General features: G+C 44.2%; 1 protein-coding gene across 2 annotated transcripts in view; it reads right to left on the bottom strand.

Moving 5' to 3' along the window:
* Positions 1–11,841, bottom strand: part of PTP4A3 (protein tyrosine phosphatase 4A3) — a 67,590-nt gene extending 55,749 nt beyond the window's left edge. The window contains exon 1 of one of the 2 annotated variants that reach the window (XM_075270041.1): positions 11,760–11,841. The gene's annotated coding sequence lies outside the window, so the exon portion shown is untranslated. The remainder of the gene's footprint in view (positions 1–11,759) is intronic. The other variant, XM_075270043.1, reaches the window with a different exon arrangement.
* Between the last annotated feature and the right edge of the window lie 11,884 nt (positions 11,842–23,725).

Genomic DNA, 23,725 nt, shown 5'->3' with positions numbered 1-23,725 from the left:
GATTTTCCCACTAAAGACTCTTATTCTCTATCCTGTGGATCAATCCCTGGGGCTAATTAAGAGAAGGGGGTCTGCAAGTGCAGAGGTAGTGGGCAGGCTCGGTGATCGCCACCCTGGATGCCCCACAGAAGTACGGAGGGGTGGCCAGGCATGTGCACTACCCTGTACCCCCATAATCCCCTGTTGTACCTCCTGTCAGCACCAGCAGTCACATCATTTGCAGCTGGGGTCGGGATATTACTTTTTCTTTCCTCTTCAAATACCACCCCAAAACTTGATCTTTGCAAGCTGCACCAGACAACCCCTTTAAGTCTCTATTGGGTTAATGTTTGCCTATTCAGTGCCCCCCTGCAGCACCCCCACATGACACTGATGGATGGGGCTGGGCCCACCGGCTCCCCCATATGGATGGCCCTGCTATAAATCTCCGCTTTGGCCAATTCCAAATAAAACCAGATAGCCCGAAGTGAATTCTCCAAGTCAGACAAGCCATAGAAGAATCCAAGGAGCGAGGCTGGAATATCTTCCTGAAGCAATATGTGCGCTGTGTGTACAGATCCCAGAGACAGGCGAACAAAACCATCATTGACAAGTCGGGTCTAAAGGCCGGTGGGGAGAGGGTGGGGTGGACGGGGCGGTCATACAGACGCCAAATGCCACTCACATACAGTCACATTCCCAAGTTATACCGCACCTATGGGGGCACCCTGATCATACAGGACCCCCAAATCTCTGCCAGCGGATACCTGCACTAGCGCCATGTCCAATAATTACTCGCTCTTGTAAAACTACAACTCCCAGCATGCACATCAGCCGCGCATGCACCCACTGGTTTCACAGATGCTAGGGGACCGGGCGACACCATGAAGATGTAATGCCTTAGGCCTGGGCTAAGTCTGCGGCTACAGACAAGACAATGGAGACGGTAACAAAGCATTTTTTTATGCCTAGTCAGAGTCAATATCTTTGTATCAGACCTGAGCACCCCGGACACCCCAGTATATAGTTCACGGCCACCAATGACCCCGGCGGGTACCTCTGCTCATCCATGTCCGCAGCCCCACTTTAGTACTCTGGGTATTCATATATACAGGTCATGGACACCCATCACAGCACAGAGCCACAAGAGGAACTTTCCATCAAGAACTGATACAAAAAAGAACCGATACAAAGTGTTACAGTAACTGCTAAATGGAAACTTTATTAACAGCGGAAGATACTACGGCCGTGTTCACACTGCTGAAAACTCAAGCAATGGCTGATGGCAAAACATAAATCGCCAGGATGGAAAATTTCAGGACACTGTTAGTGGAAACTACATATGTACGGCATGAGTTGCCAAATTCAGCTGATCTTTGGGTACTCAGAGTAGGATATTAAAGGGGCTCTCCAGGGAGCCTGTGATCACATGATCAGATCCAGCACCTAATTCGTGGAGATGCTCCAACCCCCACAGTACTGGTAACATACCTGTATACACAGAAGAGGAGCGACTCAGGGACTGGACGCCGGTTTTGATCACATGATCCAGAATTCGCTGCATAAAATCCCTCGAAGTACTGACTGTCTCCCTGGAGAATCCCTCTAAATGCTGCCGCCTATGCAATACCTACCAAGTACAGCGCCATACATGGGGTAGTGGCTGTGCTCGGAATTGCAGCTCAGCCCCATTCAGGGTTTTTGCCTGTTCCCATCCATAACACCCACAGATGATAATGGAGGTAGCCGTGTTCTCGCCCGACCCGCTCGCACCTCCTTTCTCATCTGTTTAGCCAGACCAAAAAAACGTTATGGGATTCCTCACTCACCAGACACCAATGACGAAGGTTAATGGTCAGTATATCCCTTATAACACTCCATACTGGGCAAAAACCCAAGATCTACCCACCTGGATGAGCCCACATTGCGCTCAGAGCTTGTCTGTGTATCCAGGACGGGTCCTCCAGAGCGACGCTCGCTGCAGTGGTGAGGACCCCTTGTCAGAAAGTGGTAAGAGCAAGCCCCCCACCCCCCACCTGGACCACAGGTCACCCCACTGCTATGGCTCCTTGAGACAAGCTATAATTTGTAGATGAACACTACAAGTGTTCAGTTCCCCTGCAGCGCCTCCACAGGAGAAATGGAGCATTACATAATTCTCCATAAAATCAATGGGATAAGATGAAAACGCACCAGATTCCTGGAGCAACTTGTGCCAAAAACCTGCCGTACACGCCTTACACCACTTTATACAACCGGGCACCTGTATGACCCCCTCTTATCTATGAGATTACCAGCTGTCACTGCTAACATTTATAGCTGTATCTGCAGCCATATCCGCGCACAAGGTTTTATCTAATCAAAAGGGAAGTGGCAGAGTATTGGCATACTGGTTTATAGGGGGAGGGGTAAGGCGCACCAGGGATGGACCTACCACACCTGGACTGCTCTGCATTAAAGGCTAGGTCCCCAATGAAAGAACAGTGGGGGTCCAACACCCAGGACCCCTGCGGATTAGCTGAATGAGCTGCAAATTGGATTTATTCAACAGCAGGTGCAAACCTGAATGTGTTCCCTATAGATGTTACAGGGGATTGTGCGGGGGAGTCACATTCACTTATATACTGGAAGCTGGTGAATCCCCCCAACAAATGGCACTGCACGTGTATACAATAGCATTTGAGATATATATACATATATGACATGGACACTATAATACAGATGTGCACAGGGTCTAGTAATATGACATCGCTGTTCACACCTTTCCAACAGGGAAAGTACAGACCGCTCAGTGTGCAGCCAAAAATACTGGAAACCTGTAACCTGCACCTCTAGGACCCAGCAGAATCCTCCGTCCAAGCCCAGATCCAGCATAAGTGGAAACCAAGATACTAATGTGAACAGATGCATAAAGATGGGGGAAAAAAATACCAAAATTTACCAACATGCTGCCCAGAAGTACCCGGATACAAGCAGAGAGTTATCACTACTGTCCTAGACTACTGGGCCGGAGTCCGTCTCGCCTAGATTCATGAAGTTGCCTGTTCGGTCGGATTCACACACGGATTTCTTCCTAGTATTTTAAGGTGTTGTATGGAAATTTAAAAAAAAAAAAAGGAAAAGAAAAGGGAGCTATAGAAACCCCAAATAATGAAGACGCGTGCCCCCCAGGTTACCCCCACTATCTCACCACAAGCAGACACGTACTGTATAGATGTTCCGGTCTGTGCTGCCCTGTGGACAACGTGTTCCCTCCTTACATCACAATGACATAACCGGGCAGAGGTCAGGCCCTGGGTCAGTGCGGGTGAGTCACCCGGTAATACGAAGAGGTGAGTCACGGGGGTGATGTCACCGATACATCGTCACCCTCCAGGGGCTCAGTGACACACACACAAGTCAGCAGTGGCCGGCGCTAGACCAAACGCTATTGTTGTGGAGGGGCAACCATCTGTTACCCAGTGATAATCCTCTACACAGACAACTGGAAACAATGTATCCTGCAGATTTAGCATACAATGTATCAGGCCAGCGTGTATCCAGCAGATATATAATATATACAATGTATAGGGCCAGTGAGAGTCCAGGATATATAGTATACAATGTATCAGGCCAGCGTGTATCCAGCAGATATATAATATATACAATGTATAGGGCCAGTGAGAGTCCAGGATATATAGTATACAATGTATCAGGCCAGCGAGTATCCAGCAGATATATAATATACAATGTATCAGGCCAGCGTGTATTCAGCAGATATATAATATACAATGTATCAGGCCAGCGAGTATCCAGCAGATATATAATATACAATGTATCAGGCCAGCGTGTATTCAGCAGATATATAATATACAATGTATCAGGCCAGCGTGTATTCAGCAGATATATAATATACAATGTATCAGGCCAGCGTGTATTCAGCAGATATATAATATACAATGTATCAGGCCAGCGTGTATTCAGCAGATATATAATATACAATGTATCAGGCCAGCGTGTATTCAGCAGATATATAATATACAATGTATCAGGCCAGCGTGTATTCAGCAGATATATAATATACAATGTATCAGGCCAGCGTGTATTCAGCAGATATATAATATACAATGTATCAGGCCAGCGTGTATTCAGCAGATATATAATATACAATGTATCAGGCCAGCGTGTATTCAGCAGATATATAATATACAATGTATCAGGCCAGCGTGTATTCAGCAGATATATAATATACAATGTATCAGGCCAGCGTGTATTCAGCAGATATATAATATACAATGTATCAGGCCAGCGTGTATTCAGCAGATATATAATATACAATGTATCAGGCCAGCGTGTATTCAGCAGATATATAATATACAATGTATCAGGCCAGCGTGTATTCAGCAGATATATAATATACAATGTATCAGGCCAGCGTGTATCCAGCAGATATATAATATACAATGTATCAGGCCAGCGTGTATTCAGCAGATATATAATATACAATGTATCAGGCCAGCGTGTATCCAGCAGATATATAATATACAATGTATCAGGCCAGCGTGTATCCAACAGATATATAATATATACAATGTATCAGGCCAGCGAGAGCCCAGGATATATAGTATACAACGTATCAGGCCAGCAAGTATCCGGGAGATATAGAATATAAAATGTATAAGGCTAGTGTGTATCCAGGAGATATATAAAACACAATGTATAAGGCCAGCGAGTGTCCAGGATATATAGTATACAACGTATCAGGCCAGCGAGTATCCGGCAGATATACCATATACAATGTACAGTATAAGGCCAGAAAGTATCCAGTATATATAGTATACAATGTATAAGGCCAGCATGTATCCAGCAGATATATAGTATTTAACATATCAGTCCAGTGAGTATGCGGAAGATATACCATATACAATGTATAAGACCAGAAAGTATCCAGTATATATAGTATACAATGTATCAGGCCAGCGTGTATCCAGCAGATATATAATACACAATGTATCAGGCCAGTGTGTAACCTGCAGATATGCTATATATAATCCATCAGGAGAGCACATAACATAGTATATATCCAGCAGATATACCATATACAATGTATCAGGCCAGCGTGTATCCAGCAGATATACATGATGTCCTGATATATTGTATGCTATAACTTACAATGTATCAGAACAGCATATATCCAGCACATATACAATGTATCAGGACTTGCTTAAAGAAAATAGACACAATATGTCAGGGAAACACGTAACATGCAATATATCATAAGATGTACCATTAAATATTTAACACCTCAGAACATGTATACAGCAGACTTGTAATGTATCAGGACATGTAGCTATCAGATATCCAACAGATCAGAGCATGTAGAAGGCAGCTGTAACATACAATACATCCGACATATATCCTGCAGACATAACATGCAATGTATGTGGGGGTTGCATTTGCAATGGTATGGGGGAGGGGAACATGAACAACACAAGGAGAGGAAAACACATGAACGCCATGTAAGGTGCACAGAGCATCATCATATCTACTCCTAGGCATGTATGTGATCTATAGCACATATACACTGGACTTTAATATAAAAGTAACATTAAGCCACATACATAGAACAGAACACATAGGACATGTTACACGTATGTAGTAAAGGATACACATATATAACATGGAGCACTGTAGTCATAGGTAACAGCTTGAGCTCACATCATTACTCCTGACCTATAAGATGTATTTAGTATGTTACATTCATGGCTTCATACATGCTACACATATGTAGTCAGGCTCACAGCAGTGGATACATGTATGTAGTCAACCACAAAGCAAAGATTTCACAATACATGTAGTCAGGTACATGTGACACATATGTGGTCTGGTGCACAGCATTGGATACATGTTACATGTATATAGTTAAGACACGCAGCTGTGAACACATGATACATGTTACATATGTGTAGTCGGATGATACATGTTACATATGTGTAGTCGGATGATACATGTTACATATGTGTAATCGAGCAGCAGATGGATGATACATGTTACATATGTGTAGCCAGGCAGCAGATTGATGATACATGTTACATATGTGTAGTCGGGCAGCAGATTGATGATACATGTTACATATGTGTAGTCGGGCAGCAGATTGATGATACATGTTACATATGTGTAGCCAGGCAGCAGATGGATGATACATGTTACATATGTGTAATCGAGCAGCAGATGGATGCTACATGTTACATATGTGTAATCGAGCAGCAGATGGATGCTACATGTTACATATGTGTAATCGAGCAGCAGATGGATGCTACATGTTACATATGTGTAGTCGGGCAGCAGATGGATGATACATGTTACATATGTGTAGCCGGGCAGCAGATGGATGATACATGTTACATATGTGTAGCCGGGCAGCAGATGTATGATACATGTTACATATGTGTAGTCGGGCAGCAGATGTATGATACATGTTACATATGTGTAGTCGGGCAGCAGATGTATGATACATGTTACATATGTGTAGTCGGGCAGCAGATGGATGATACATGTTACATATGTGTAGTCGGATGATACATGTTACATATGTGTAGTCGGGCAGCAGATGTATGATACATGTTACATATGTGTAGTCGGGCAGCAGATGTATGATACATGTTACATATGTGTAGTCGAGCAGCAGATGGATGATACATGTTACATATGTGTAGTCGGATGCTACATGTTACATATGTGTAGTCGGGCAGCAGATGGATGCTACATGTTACATATGTGTAGCCAGGCAGCAGATGGATGCTACATGTTACATATGTGTAGTCGGGCAGCAGATGGATGCTACATGTTACATATGTGTAGTCGGGCAGCAGATGGATGATACATGTTACATATGTGTAGTCGGGCAGCAGATGTATGATACATGTTACATATGTGTAGTCGGGCAGCAGATGTATGATACATGTTACATATGTGTAGTCGGGCAACAGATGGATGATACATGTTACATATGTGTAGTCGGGCAGCCGATGGATGATACATGTTACATATGTGTAGTCGGATGATACATGTTACATATGTGTAGTCGGGCAGCAGATGTATGATACATGTTACATATGTGTAGTCGAGCAGCAGATGGATGATACATGTTACATATGTGTAGTCGGATGATACATGTTACATATGTGTAGTCGGGCAGCAGATGGATGATACATGTTACATATGTGTAGTTGGGCAGCAGATGGATGATACATGTTACATATGTGTAGTCGGATGATACATGTTACATATGTGTAGTCGGGCAGCAGATGGATGATACATGTTACATATGTGTAGTCGGGCAGCAGATGGATGCTACATGTTACATATGTGTAGTCGGGCAGCAGATGTATGATACATGTTACATATGTGTAGTCGGGCAGCAGATGTATGATACATGTTACATATGTGTAGTCGGGCAGCAGATGGATGATACATGTTACATATGTGTAGCCGGGCAGCAGATGGATGATACATGTTACATATGTGTAGTCGGGCAGCAGATGGATGATACATGTTACATATGTGTAGTCGGGCAGCAGATGGATGATACATGTTACATATGTGTAGTCGGGCAGCAGATGGATGATACATGTTACATATGTGTAGTCGGGCAGCAGATTGATGATACATGTTACATATGTGTAGTCGGGCAGCAGATTGATGATACATGTTACATATGTGTAGTCGCGCAGCAGATGGATGATACATGTTACATATGTGTAGTCGGGCAGCAGATGGATGATACATGTTACATATGTGTAGTCGGGCAGCAGATGGATGATACATGTTACATATGTGTAGTCGGGCAGCAGATGTATGATACATGTTACATATGTGTAGTCGGGCAGCAGATGTATGATACATGTTACATATGTGTAGTCGGGCAACAGATGGATGATACATGTTACATATGTGTAGTCGGGCAGCAGATGGATGATACATGTTACATATGTGTAGTCGGATGATACATGTTACATATGTGTAGTCGGGCAGCAGATGTATGATACATGTTACATATGTGTAGTCGAGCAGCAGATGGATGATACATGTTACATATGTGTAGTCGGATGATACATGTTACATATGTGTAGTCGGGCAGCAGATGGATGATACATGTTACATATGTGTAGTTGGGCAGCAGATGGATGATACATGTTACATATGTGTAGTCGGATGATACATGTTACATATGTGTAGTTGGGCAGCAGATGGATGATACATGTTACATATGTGTAGTCGGGCAGCAGATGGATGCTACATGTTACATATGTGTAGTCGGGCAGCAGATGTATGATACATGTTACATATGTGTAGTCGGGCAGCAGATGTATGATACATGTTACATATGTGTAGTCGGGCAGCAGATGGATGATACATGTTACATATGTGTAGCCGGGCAGCAGATGGATGATACATGTTACATATGTGTAGTCGGGCAGCAGATGGATGATACATGTTACATATGTGTAGTCGGGCAGCAGATGGATGATACATGTTACATATGTGTAGTCGGGCAGCAGATGGATGATACATGTTACATATGTGTAGTCGGGCAGCAGATTGATGATACATGTTACATATGTGTAGTCGGGCAGCAGATTGATGATACATGTTACATATGTGTAGTCGGGCAGCAGATGGATGATACATGTTACATATGTGTAGTCGGGCAGCAGATGGATGATACATGTTACATATGTGTAGTCGGGCAGCAGATGGATGCTACATGTTACATATGTGTAGTCGGGCAGCAGATGGATGATACATGTTACATATGTGTAGTCGGATGCTACATGTTACATATGTGTAGTCGGGCAGCAGATGGATGATACATGTTACATATGTGTAGTCGGATGCTACATGTTACATATGTGTAGTCGGGCAGCAGATGGATGCTACATGTTACATATGTGTAGCCAGGCAGCAGATGGATGCTACATGTTACATATGTGTAGTCGGGCAGCAGATGGATGCTACATGTTACATATGTGTAGTCGGGCAGCAGATGGATGATACATGTTACATATGTGTAGTCGGGCAGCAGATGTATGATACATGTTACATATGTGTAGTCGGGCAGCAGATGTATGATACATGTTACATATGTGTAGTCGGGCAACAGATGGATGATACATGTTACATATGTGTAGTCGGGCAGCAGATGGATGATACATGTTACATATGTGTAGTCGGATGATACATGTTACATATGTGTAGTCGGGCAGCAGATGTATGATACATGTTACATATGTGTAGTCGGGCAGCAGATGTATGATACATGTTACATATGTGTAGTCGGATGATATATGTTACATATGTGTAGTCGGGCAGCAGATGGATGATACATGTTACATATGTGTAGTCGGGCAGCAGATGGATGATACATGTTACATATGTGTAGTCGGATGATACATGTTACATATGTGTAGTCGGGCAGCAGATGGATGATACATGTTACATATGTGTAGTCGGGCAGCAGATGGATGATACATGTTACATATGTGTAGTCGGATGATACATGTTACATATGTGTAGTCGGGCAGCAGATGGATGATACATGTTACATATGTGTAGTTGGGCAGCAGATGGATGATACATGTTACATATGTGTAGTCGGGCAGCAGATGGATGCTACATGTTACATATGTGTAGTCGGGCAGCAGATGTATGATACATGTTACATATGTGTAGTCGGGCAGCAGATGTATGATACATGTTACATATGTGTAGTCGGGCAGCAGATGGATGATACATGTTACATATGTGTAGCCGGGCAGCAGATGGATGATACATGTTACATATGTGTAGTCGGGCAGCAGATGGATGATACATGTTACATATGTGTAGTCGGGCAGCAGATGGATGATACATGTTACATATGTGTAGTCGGGCAGCAGATTGATGATACATGTTACATATGTGTAGTCGGGCAGCAGATTGATGATACATGTTACATATGTGTAGTCGGGCAGCAGATGGATGATACATGTTACATATGTGTAGTCGGGCAGCAGATGGATGATACATGTTACATATGTGTAGTCGGGCAGCAGATGGATGCTACATGTTACATATGTGTAGTCGGGCAGCAGATGGATGATACATGTTACATATGTGTAGTCGGATGCTACATGTTACATATGTGTAGTCGGGCAGCAGATGGATGATACATGTTACATATGTGTAGTCGGATGCTACATGTTACATATGTGTAGTCGGGCAGCAGATGGATGCTACATGTTACATATGTGTAGCCAGGCAGCAGATGGATGCTACATGTTACATATGTGTAGTCGGGCAGCAGATGGATGCTACATGTTACATATGTGTAGTCGGGCAGCAGATGGATGATACATGTTACATATGTGTAGTCGGGCAGCAGATGTATGATACATGTTACATATGTGTAGTCGGGCAGCAGATGTATGATACATGTTACATATGTGTAGTCGGGCAACAGATGGATGATACATGTTACATATGTGTAGTCGGGCAGCAGATGGATGATACATGTTACATATGTGTAGTCGGATGATACATGTTACATATGTGTAGTCGGGCAGCAGATGTATGATACATGTTACATATGTGTAGTCGGGCAGCAGATGTATGATACATGTTACATATGTGTAGTCGGATGATACATGTTACATATGTGTAGTCGGGCAGCAGATGGATGATACATGTTACATATGTGTAGTCGGGCAGCAGATGGATGATACATGTTACATATGTGTAGTCGGATGATACATGTTACATATGTGTAGTCGGGCAGCAGATGGATGATACATGTTACATATGTGTAGTCGGGCAGCAGATGGATGATACATGTTACATATGTGTAGTCGGATGCTACATGTTACATATGTGTAGTCGGGCAGCAGATGGATGCTACATGTTACATATGTGTAGCCAGGCAGCAGATGGATGCTACATGTTACATATGTGTAGTCGGGCAGCAGATGGATGCTACATGTTACATATGTGTAGTCGGGCAGCAGATGGATGATACATGTTACATATGTGTAGTCGGGCAGCAGATGTATGATACATGTTACATATGTGTAGTCGGGCAGCAGATGTATGATACATGTTACATATGTGTAGTCGGGCAACAGATGGATGATACATGTTACATATGTGTAGTCGGGCAGCAGATGGATGATACATGTTACATATGTGTAGTCGGATGATACATGTTACATATGTGTAGTCGGGCAGCAGATGTATGATACATGTTACATATGTGTAGTCGGGCAGCAGATGTATGATACATGTTACATATGTGTAGTCGGATGATACATGTTACATATGTGTAGTCGGGCAGCAGATGGATGATACATGTTACATATGTGTAGTCGGGCAGCAGATGGATGATACATGTTACATATGTGTAGTCGGATGATACATGTTACATATGTGTAGTCGGGCAGCAGATGGATGATACATGTTACATATGTGTAGTCGGGCAGCAGATGGATGATACATGTTACATCTGTGTAGTCGGATATATGCCGGCAGGTCCCCGTCCATGGCCTGTACGCTGTGCGGATACGTCAGGCGGCCATGTATATATATATATATAACGGGAGGTCTTTGTGGAGGGATCAGGGTGTGAGAAGCAGCCGCGGCGCCTCCAGACCCTCAGCCCCGGCGTTGCCCGGCAACCCAGCAGTGATTCCGCCTCCTCCTCCTCCCATCCCCCGCCGCCAGCGGCCCCGCACACCGCTCCCATCCTCGGCCCCCCGCCGCCAGCTTACCGTGCACACTGCCAGCTCTCCAGCTCGCTGCTCACCCGGGGACCTGCGTGCCGATACTGCCTCCCCCGCCACCGAACAGCCCGCCTCCCGCTACTGGCTCCGCCCACCCCGTGCTACGACAGCTCGTTTTTCTACGGACACGCCCCTACACTGTATTTGCGTCACGAACGCCACGCCCCCTCTGTACGTCTAACGCCTCTGCTACGTGCTAAGCCCCGCCCGTCACTTTGGTAACCCTGGACGCGCTGATTGGGCAGGGCTCCAGTGAAAACATGTGGCCGTCACGTGACCTGGAGTAAAGGCGAGCAGGAGTGTCCTGACGTGACCTGGACCCCGGGGAGAGAGGGCGGGAAACCCCTCAGAGGCTGGACCACCCGCACCCCGACATGTGGCCCGCAGCGCACCCATACTGCTGCCATATAGTGCACTGCTCATAGACTGCTGCCATATAGTGCACTGCTCATACACTGCTGCCATATAGTGCCCTGCTCATACACTGCTGCCATATAGTGCCCTGCTCATACACTGCTGCCATATAGTGCCCTGCTCATACACTGCTGCCATATAGTGCCCTGCTCATACACTGCTGCCATATAGTGCCCTGCTCATACACTGCTGCCATATAGTGCCCTGCTCATACACTGCTGCCATATAGTGCCCTGCTCATACACTGCTGCCATATAGTGCCCTGCTCATACACTTCTGCCCTATAGTGCACTGCTCATACACTGCTGCTCATAGACTGCTGCCATATAGTGCACTGCTCATACACTGCTGCCCTATAGTGCACTGCTCATACACTGCTGCTCATAGACTGCTGCCATATAGTGCACTGCTCATACACTGCTGCCATATAGTGCCCTGCTCATACACTGCTGCCATATAGTGCCCTGCTCATACACTGCTGCCATATAGTGCCCTGCTCATACACTGCTGCCATATAGTGCCCTGCTCATACACTGCTGCCATATAGTGCCCTGCTCATACACTGCTGCCATATAGTGCCCTGCTCATACACTGCTGCCCTATAGTGCACTGCTCATACACTGCTGCTCATAGACTGCTGCCATATAGTGCACTGCTCATACACTGCTGCCATATAGTGCCCTGCTCATACACTGCTGCCATATAGTGCCCTGCTCATACACTGCTGCCCTATAGTGCACTGCTCATACACTGCTGCTCATACACTGCTGCCATATAGTGCACTGCTCATACACTGCTGCCCTATAGTGCCCTGCTCATACACTGCTGCCCTATAGTGCACTGCTCATACACTGCTGCCCTATAGTGCCCTGCTCATACACTGCTGCCATATAGTGCCCTGCTCATACACTGCTGCCCTATAGTGCACTGCTCATACACTGCTGCCATATAGTGCCCTGCTCATACACTGCTGCCCTATAGTGCACTGCTCATAGACTGCTGCCATATAGTGCCCTGCTCATACACTGCTGCCCTATAGTGCACTGCTCATACACTGCTGCCATATAGAGCCCTGCTCATACACTGCTGCCATATAGTGCACTGCTCATACACTGCTGCCATATAGTGCACTGCTCATACACTGCTGCCATATAGTGCACTGCTCATAGACTGCTGCCATATAGTGCACTGCTCATACACTGCTGCCATATAGTGCCCTGCTCATAGACTGCTGCCATATAGTGCCCTGCTCATAGACTGCTGCCATATAGTGCCCTGCTCATACACTGCTGCCCTATAGTGCCCTGCTCATACACTGCTGCCATATAGTGCCCTACTCATACACTGCTGCCCTATAGTGCACTGCTCATAGACTGCTGCCATATAGTGCCCTGCTCATACACTGCTGCCATATAGTGCCCTGCTCATACACTGCTGCCATATAGTGCACTGCTCATACACTGCTGCCATATAGTGCCCTGCTCATACACTGCTGCCATATAGTGCCCTGCTCATACACTGCTGCCATATAGTGCCCTGCTCATACACTGCTGCCATATAGTGCCCTGCTCATACACTGCTGCCATATAGTGCCCTGCTCATAGACTGCTGCCCTGCTCATACACTGCTGCCATATAGTGCCCTGCTCATACACTGCTGCCATATAGTGCCCTGCTCATACACTGCTGCCATATAGTGCCCTGCTCATACACTGCTGCCATATAGTGCCCTGCTCATACACTGCTGCCATATAGTGCCCTCCTCATACACTGCTGCCATATAGTGCCCTGCTCATACACTGCTGCCATATAGTGCCCTGCTCATACACTGCTGCCATATAGTGCCCTGCTCATACACTGCTGCCATATAGTGAACTGCTTATACACTGCTGCCATATAGTGCCCTGCTCATAGACTGCTGCCCTATAGTGCCCTGCTCATAGACTGCTGCCATATAGTGCACTGCTCATAGACTACTGCCATATAGTGCCCTGCTCATACACTGCTGCCATATAGTGCCCTGCTCATACACTGCTGCCATATAGTGCCCTGCTCATACACTGCTGCCATATAGTGCACTGCTCATACACTGCTGCCATATAGTGAACTGCTTATACACTGCTGCCATATAGTGCCCTGCTCATAGACTGCTGCCCTATAGTGCCCTGCTCATAGACTGCTGCCATATAGTGCCCTGCTCATACACTGCTGCCATATAGTGCCCTGCTCATACACTGCTGCCATATAGTGCCCTGCTCATACACTGCTGCCATATAGTGCCCTGCTCATAGACTGCTGCCATATAGTGCTCTGCTCATAGACTACTGCCATATAGTGCCCTGCTCATACACTGCTGCCATATAGTGAACTGCTCATACACTGCTGCCATATAATGAACTGCTCATACACTGCTGCCATATAGTGTCCTGCTCATACACTGCTGCCATATAGTGCCCTGCTCATACACTGCTGCCATATAGTGCCCTGCTCATACACTGCTGCCCTATAGTGCCCTGCTCATACACTGCTGCCCTATAGTGCCCTGCTCATACACTGCTGCCATATAGTGAACTGCTCATACACTGCTGCCATATAGTGAACTGCTCATACACTGCTGCTCATAGACTGCTGCCATATAGTGTCCTGCTCATACACTGCTGCCCTATAGTGCCCTGCTCATACACTGCTGCCATATAGTGAACAGCTCATACACTGCTGCTCATAGACTGCTGCCATATAGTGCCCTGCTCATAGACTGCTGCCATATAGTGCCCTGCTCATACACTGCTGCTCATACACTGCTGCCATATAGTGCACTGCTCATACACTGCTGCCATATAGTGCCCTGCTCATACACTGCTGCCATATAGTGAACTGCTCATACACTGCTGCCATATAGTGCCCTGCTCATACACTGCTGCCCTATAGTGCCCTGCTCATACACTGCTGCCATATAGTGAACTGCTCATACACTGCTGCTCATAGACTGCTGCCATATAGTGCCCTGCTCATAGACTGCTGCCATATAGTGCCCTGCTCATACACTGCTGCTCATACACTGCTGCCATATAGTGCACTGCTCATACACTGCTGCCATATAGTGTCCTGCTCATAGACTGCTGCCATATAGTGCACTGCTCATAGACTACTGCCCTATAGTGCACTGCTCATAGACTGCTGCCATATAGTGCACTGCTCATAGACTACTGCCCTATAGTGCACTGCTCATAGACTGCTGCCATATAGTGCACTGCTCATAGACTGCTGCCATATAGTGCACTGCTCATAGACTGCTGCCATATAGTGAACTGCTCATAGACTGCTGCCATATAGTGCCCTGCTCATAGACTGCTGCCCTATAGTGCACTGCTCATAGACTACTGCCCTATAGTGCCCTGCTCATAGACTGCTGCCATATAGTGCACTGCTCATAGACTACTGCCCTATAGTGCCCTGCTCATAGACTGCTGCCCTATAGTGCACTGCTCATAGACTGCTGCCATATAGTGCCCTGCTCATAGACTGCTGCCATATAGTGCACTGCTCATAGACTACTGCCCTATAGTGCACTGCTCATAGACTGCTGCCATATAGTGCCCTGCTCATAGACTACTGCCCTATAGTGCCCTGCTCATAGACTGCTGCCATATAGTGCACTGCTCATAGACTACTGCCCTATAGTGCCCTGCTCATAGACTGCTGCCCTATAGTGCACTGCTCATAGACTGCTGCCATATAGTGCACTGCTCATAGACTACTGCCCTATAGTGCCCTGCTCATAGACTGCTGCCATATAGTGCCCTGCTCATAGACTACTGCCCTATAGTGCACTGCTCATAGACTGCTGCCATATAGTGCACTGCTCATAGACTACTGCCCTATAGTGCCCTGCTCATAGACTGCTGCCCTATAGTGCACTGCTCATAGACTGCTGCCATATAGTGCTCTGCTCATAGACTGCTGCCATATAGTGCACTGCTCATAGACTACTGCCCTATAGTGCACTGCTCATAGACTACTGCCATATAGTGCACTGCTCATAGACTGCTGCCATATAGTGCACTGCTCATAGACTACTGCCCTATAGTGCACTGCTCATAGACTGCTGCCATATAGTGCCCTGCTCATAGACTACTGCCCTATAGTGCACTGCTCATAGACTGCTGCCATATAGTGCCCTGCTCATAGACTGCTGCCATATAGTGCACTGCTCATAGACTACTGCCATATAGTGCACTGCTCATAGACTGCTGCCATATAGTGCACTGCTCATAGACTACTGCCCTATAGTGCACTGCTCATAGACTGCTGCCATATAGTGCCCTGCTCATAGACTGCTGCCATATAGTGCACTGCTCATAGACTACTGCCATATAGTGCACTGCTCATAGACTGCTGCCATATAGTGCTCTGCTCATAGACTACTGCCCTATAGTGCACTGCTCATAGACTGCTGCCATATAGTGCCCTGCTCATAGACTGCTGCCATATAGTGCACTGCTCATAGACTACTGGTCAGCCTATCTGTCCCTGGGAAAGTCCTACCAGTATCACACAGATTAGATACACAGCTCAGCGGTATCACACAGGATAGGATTAGATACACAGCTCAGTATACAGTATCACACAGGATAGGATTAGATACACAGCTCAGTATACAGTATCACACAGGATAGGATTAGATACACAGCTCAGTATACAGTATCACACAGGATAGGATTAGATACACAGCTCAGTATACAGTATCACACAGGATAGGATTAGATACACAGCTCAGTATACAGTACCACACAGGATAGGATTAGATACACAGCTCAGTATACAGTACCACACAGGATAGGATTAGATACACAGCTCAGTATACAGTATCACACAGGATAGGATTAGATACACAGCTCAGTATACAGTATCACACAGGAGAAGATTAGATACACAGCTCAGTATACAGTATCACACAGGATAGGATTAGATACACAGCTCAGTATACAGTATCACACAGGATAGGATTAGATACACAGCTCAGTATACAGTATCACACAGGATAGGATTAGCTACACAGCTCAGTATACAGTATCACACAGGATAGGATTAGATACACAGCTCAGTACACAGTATCACACAGGATAGGATTAGATACACAGCTCAGTATACAGTATCACACAGGATAGGATTAGATACACAGCTCAGTATACAGTATCACACAGGATAGGATTAGCTACACAGCTCAGTATACAGTATCACACAGGATAGGATTAGCTACACAGCTCAGTATACAGTATCACACAGGATAGGATTAGATACACAGCTCAGTATACAGTATCACACAGGATAGGATTAGATACACAGCTCAGTATACAGTATCACACAGGATAGGATTAGATACAGCTCAGTATACAGTATCACACAGGATAGGATTAGATACACAGCTCAGTATACAGTATCACACAGGATAGGATTAGATACACAGCTCAGTATACAGTATCACACAGTATAGGATTAGGTACACAGCTCAGTATACAGTATCACACAGGATAGGATTAGATACACAGCTCAGTATACAGTATCACACAGGATAGGATTAGATACACAGCTCAGTATACAGTACCACACAGGATAGGATTAGATACACAGCTCAGTATACAGTACCACACAGGATAGGATTAGATACACAGCTCAGTATACAGTATCACACAGGATAGGATTAGATACACAGCTCAGTATACTATACCACACAGGATAGGATTAGATACACAGCTCAGTATACTGTATCACACAGGATAGGATTAGATACACAGCTCAGTATACAGTATCACACAGGATAGGATTAGATATACAGCTCAGTATACAGTATCACACAGGATAGGATTAGATACACAGCTCAGTATACAGTATCACACAGGATAGGATTAGATACACAGCTCAGTATACAGTATCACACAGGATAGGATTAGATACACAGCTCAGTATACTATACCACACAGGATAGGATTAGATACACAGCTCAGTATACTATACCACACAGGATAGGATTAGCTACACAGGTCAGTATACTGTATCATGCAGGATAGGATTAGCTACACAGCTCAGTATACAGTATCACACAGGATAGGATTAGATACACAGCTCAGTATACAGTATCACACAGGATAGGATTAGCTACACAGCTCAGTATACAGTATCACACAGGATAGGATTAGCTACACAGCTCAGTATACTGTATCACACAGGATAGGATTAGATACACAGCTCAGTATACAGTATCATGCAGGATAGGATTAGCTACACAGCTCAGTATACAGTATCACACAGGATAGGATTAGATACACAGCTCAGTATACAGTATCACACAGGATAGGATTAGATACAGGGCTCAGTATACAGTATCACACAGGATAGGATTAGATACACGGCTCAGTATACAGTATCACACAGGATAGGATTAGATACACAGCTCAGTATACAGTATCACACAGGATAGGATTAGATACACAGCTCAGTATACAGTATATCACACAGGATAGGATTAGATACACAGCTCAGTATACAGTATCACACAGGATAGGATTAGATACACAGCTCAGTATACAGTATCACACAGGATAGGATTAGATACACAGCTCAGTATACAGTATCACACAGGATAGGATTAGCTACACAGCTCAGTATACAGTATCACACAGGATAGGATTAGATACACAGCTCAGTACACAGTATCACACAGGATAGGATTAGATACACAGCTCAGTATACAGTATCACACAGGATAGGATTAGATACACAGCTCAGTATACAGTATCACACAGGATAGGATTAGCTACACAGCTCAGTATACAGTATCACACAGGATAGGATTAGCTACACAGCTCAGTATACAGTATCACACAGGATAGGATTAGATACACAGCTCAGTATACAGTATCACACAGGATAGGATTAGATACACAGCTCAGTATACAGTATCACACAGGATAGGATTAGATACACAGCTCAGTATACTATACCACACAGGATAGGATTAGATACACAGCTCAGTATACAGTATCACACAGGATAGGATTAGATACACAGCTCAGTATACTATACCACACAGGATAGGATTAGATACACAGCTCAGTATACTGTATCACACAGGATAGGATTAGATACACAGCTCAGTATCACACAGGATAGGATTAGATACACAGCTCAGTATACAGTATCACACAGGATAGGATTAGATACACAGCTCAGTATACAGTATCACACAGGATAGGATTAGATACAGCTCAGTATACAGTATCACACAGGATAGGATTAGATACACAGCTCAGTATACAGTATCACACAGGATAGGATTAGATACACAGCTCAGTATACAGTATCACACAGTATAGGATTAGGTACACAGCTCAGTATACAGTATCACACAGGATAGGATTAGATACACAGCTCAGTATACAGTATCACACAGGATAGGATTAGATACACAGCTCAGTATACAGTACCACACAGGATAGGATTAGATACACAGCTCAGTATACAGTACCACACAGGATAGGATTAGATACACAGCTCAGTATACAGTATCACACAGGATAGGATTAGATACACAGCTCAGTATACTATACCACACAGGATAGGATTAGATACACAGCTCAGTATACTGTATCACACAGGATAGGATTAGATACACAGCTCAGTATACAGTATCACACAGGATAGGATTAGATATACAGCTCAGTATACAGTATCACACAGGATAGGATTAGATACACAGCTCAGTATACAGTATCACACAGGATAGGATTAGATACACAGCTCAGTATACAGTATCACACAGGATAGGATTAGATACACAGCTCAGTATACTATACCACACAGGATAGGATTAGATACACAGCTCAGTATACTATACCACACAGGATAGGATTAGCTACACAGGTCAGTATACTGTATCATGCAGGATAGGATTAGCTACACAGCTCAGTATACAGTATCACACAGGATAGGATTAGATACACAGCTCAGTATACAGTATCACACAGGATAGGATTAGCTACACAGCTCAGTATACAGTATCACACAGGATAGGATTAGCTACACAGCTCAGTATACTGTATCACACAGGATAGGATTAGATACACAGCTCAGTATACAGTATCATGCAGGATAGGATTAGCTACACAGCTCAGTATACAGTATCACACAGGATAGGATTAGATACACAGCTCAGTATACAGTATCACACAGGATAGGATTAGATACAGGGCTCAGTATACAGTATCACACAGGATAGGATTAGATACACGGCTCAGTATACAGTATCACACAGGATAGGATTAGATACACAGCTCAGTATACAGTATCACACAGGATAGGATTAGATACACAGCTCAGTATACAGTATATCACACAGGATAGGATTAGATACACAGCTCAGTATACAGTATCACACAGGATAGGATTAGATACACTACTCAGTATACAGTATCACACATGATAGGATTAGATACACAGCTCAGTATACAGTATCACACAGGATAGGATTAGATACACAGCTCAGTATACAGTATCACACAGGATAGGATTAGATACACAGCTCAGTACACAGTATCACACAGGATAGGATTAGATACACCGCTCAGTATACTGTATCACACAGGATAGGATTAGATACACAGCTCAGTATACAGTATCACACAGGATAGGATTAGATACACAGCTCAGTATACAGTATCATGCAGGATAGGATTAGCTACACAGCTCAGTATACAGTATCACACAGGATAGGATTAGATACACAGCTCAGTATACAGTATCACACAGGATAGGATTAGATACACAGCTCAGTATACAGTATATCACACAGGATAGGATTAGATACACGGCTCAGTATACAGTATCACACAGGATAGGATTAGATACACAGCTCAGCAGTCAGTATCACACAGGATAGGATTAGATACACAGCTCAGTATACAGTATCACACAGGATAGGATTAGATACACAGCTCAGTATACAGTATCACACAGGATAGGATTAGATACACAGCTCAGTATACAGTATCACACAGGATAGGATTAGATACACGGCTCAGTATACAGTATCACACAGGATAGGATTAGATACACAGCTCAGCAGTCAGTATCACACAGGATAGGATTAGATACACAGCTCAGTATACAGTATCACACAGGATAGGATTAGATACAGCTCAGTATACAGTATCACATAGGATTAGATACAGCTCAGTATACAGTATCACACAGGATAGGATTAGATACAGCTCAGTATACAGTATCACACAGGATAGGATTAGATACAGCTCAGTATACAGTATCACACAGGATAGGATTAGATACACAGCTCAGTATACAGTATCACACAGGATAGGATTAGATACACAGCTCAGTATACAGTATCACATAGGATAGGATTAGATACACAGCTCAGTATACAGTATCATGCAGGATAGGATTAGCTACACAGCTCAGTATACAGTATCACACAGGATAGGATTAGATACACCGCTCAGTATACTGTATCACACAGGATAGGATTAGATACACAGCTCAGTATACAGTATCACACAGGATAGGATTAGATACACTACTCAGTATACAGTATCACACATGATAGGATTAGATACACAGCTCAGTATACAGTATCACACAGGATAGGATTAGATACACAGCTCAGTATACTGTATCACACAGGATAGGATTAGATACACAGCTCAGTATACAGTATCACACAGGATAGGATTAGATACACCGCTCAGTACACAGTATCACACAGGATAGGATTAGATACACCGCTCAGTATACAGTATCACACAGGATAGGATTAGATACACAGCTCAGTATACAGTATCACGCAGGATAGGATTAGCTACACAGCTCAGTATACAGTATCACACAGGATAGGATTAGATACACAGCTCAGTATACAGTATCACACAGGATAGGATTAGCTACACAGCTCAGTATACTGTATCACACAGGATAGGATTAGATACACAGCTCAGTATACAGTATCACACAGGATAGGATTAGATACACAGCTCAGTATACAGTATATCACACAGGATAGGATTAGATACACGGCTCAGTATACAGTATCACACAGGATAGGATTAGATACACAGCTCAGCAGTCAGTATCACACAGGATAGGATTAGATACACAGCTCAGTATACAGTATATCACACAGGATAGGATTAAATACACGGCTCAGTATACAGTATCACACAGGATAGGATTAGATACACAGCTCAGCAGTCAGTATCACACAGGATAGGATTAGATACACAGCTCAGTATACAGTATCACACAGGATAGGATTAGATACACAGCTCAGTATACAGTATCACACAGGATAGGATTAGATACACAGCTCAGTATACAGTATCACACAGGATAGGATTAGATACACGGCTCAGTATACAGTATCACACAGGATAGGATTAGATACACAGCTCAGCAGTCAGTATCACACAGGATAGGATTAGATACACAGCTCAGTATACAGTATCACACAGGATAGGATTAGATACAGCTCAGTATACAGTATCACATAGGATTAGATACAGCTCAGTATACAGTATCACACAGGATAGGATTAGATACAGCTCAGTATACAGTATCACACAGGATAGGATTAGATACAGCTCAGTATACAGTATCACACAGGATAGGATTAGATACACAGCTCAGTATACAGTATCACACAGGATAGGATTAGATACACAGCTCAGTATACAGTATCACATAGGATAGGATTAGATACACAGCTCAGTATACAGTATCATGCAGGATAGGATTAGCTACACAGCTCAGTATACAGTATCACACAGGATAGGATTAGATACACCGCTCAGTATACTGTATCACACAGGATAGGATTAGATACACAGCTCAGTATACAGTATCACACAGGATAGGATTAGATACACTACTCAGTATACAGTATCACACATGATAGGATTAGATACACAGCTCAGTATACAGTATCACACAGGATAGGATTAGATACACAGCTCAGTATACAGTATCACACAGGATAGGATTAGATACACAGCTCAGTACACAGTATCACACAGGATAGGATTAGATACACCGCTCAGTATACAGTATCACACAGGATAGGATTAGATACACAGCTCAGTATACAGTATCACGCAGGATAGGATTAGCTACACAGCTCAGTATACAGTACCACACAGGATAGGATTAGCTACACAGCTCAGTATACTGTATCACACAGGATAGGATTAGATACACAGCTCAGTATACAGTATCACACAGGATAGGATTAGCTACACAGCTCAGTATACTGTATCACACAGGATAGGATTAGATACACAGCTCAGTATACAGTATCACACAGGATAGGATTAGATACACAGCTCAGTATACAGTATATCACACAGGATAGGATTAGATACACGGCTCAGTATACAGTATCACACAGGATAGGATTAGATACACAGCTCAGCAGTCAGTATCACACAGGATAGGATTAGATACACAGCTCAGTATACAGTATCACACAGGATAGGA

This window comes from Leptodactylus fuscus, chromosome 4, assembly GCF_031893055.1.
Source record: "Leptodactylus fuscus isolate aLepFus1 chromosome 4, aLepFus1.hap2, whole genome shotgun sequence".
Classification (NCBI taxonomy): domain Eukaryota; kingdom Metazoa; phylum Chordata; class Amphibia; order Anura; family Leptodactylidae; genus Leptodactylus; species Leptodactylus fuscus.
This window is presented reverse-complemented; position numbering and strand designations above follow the sequence as displayed.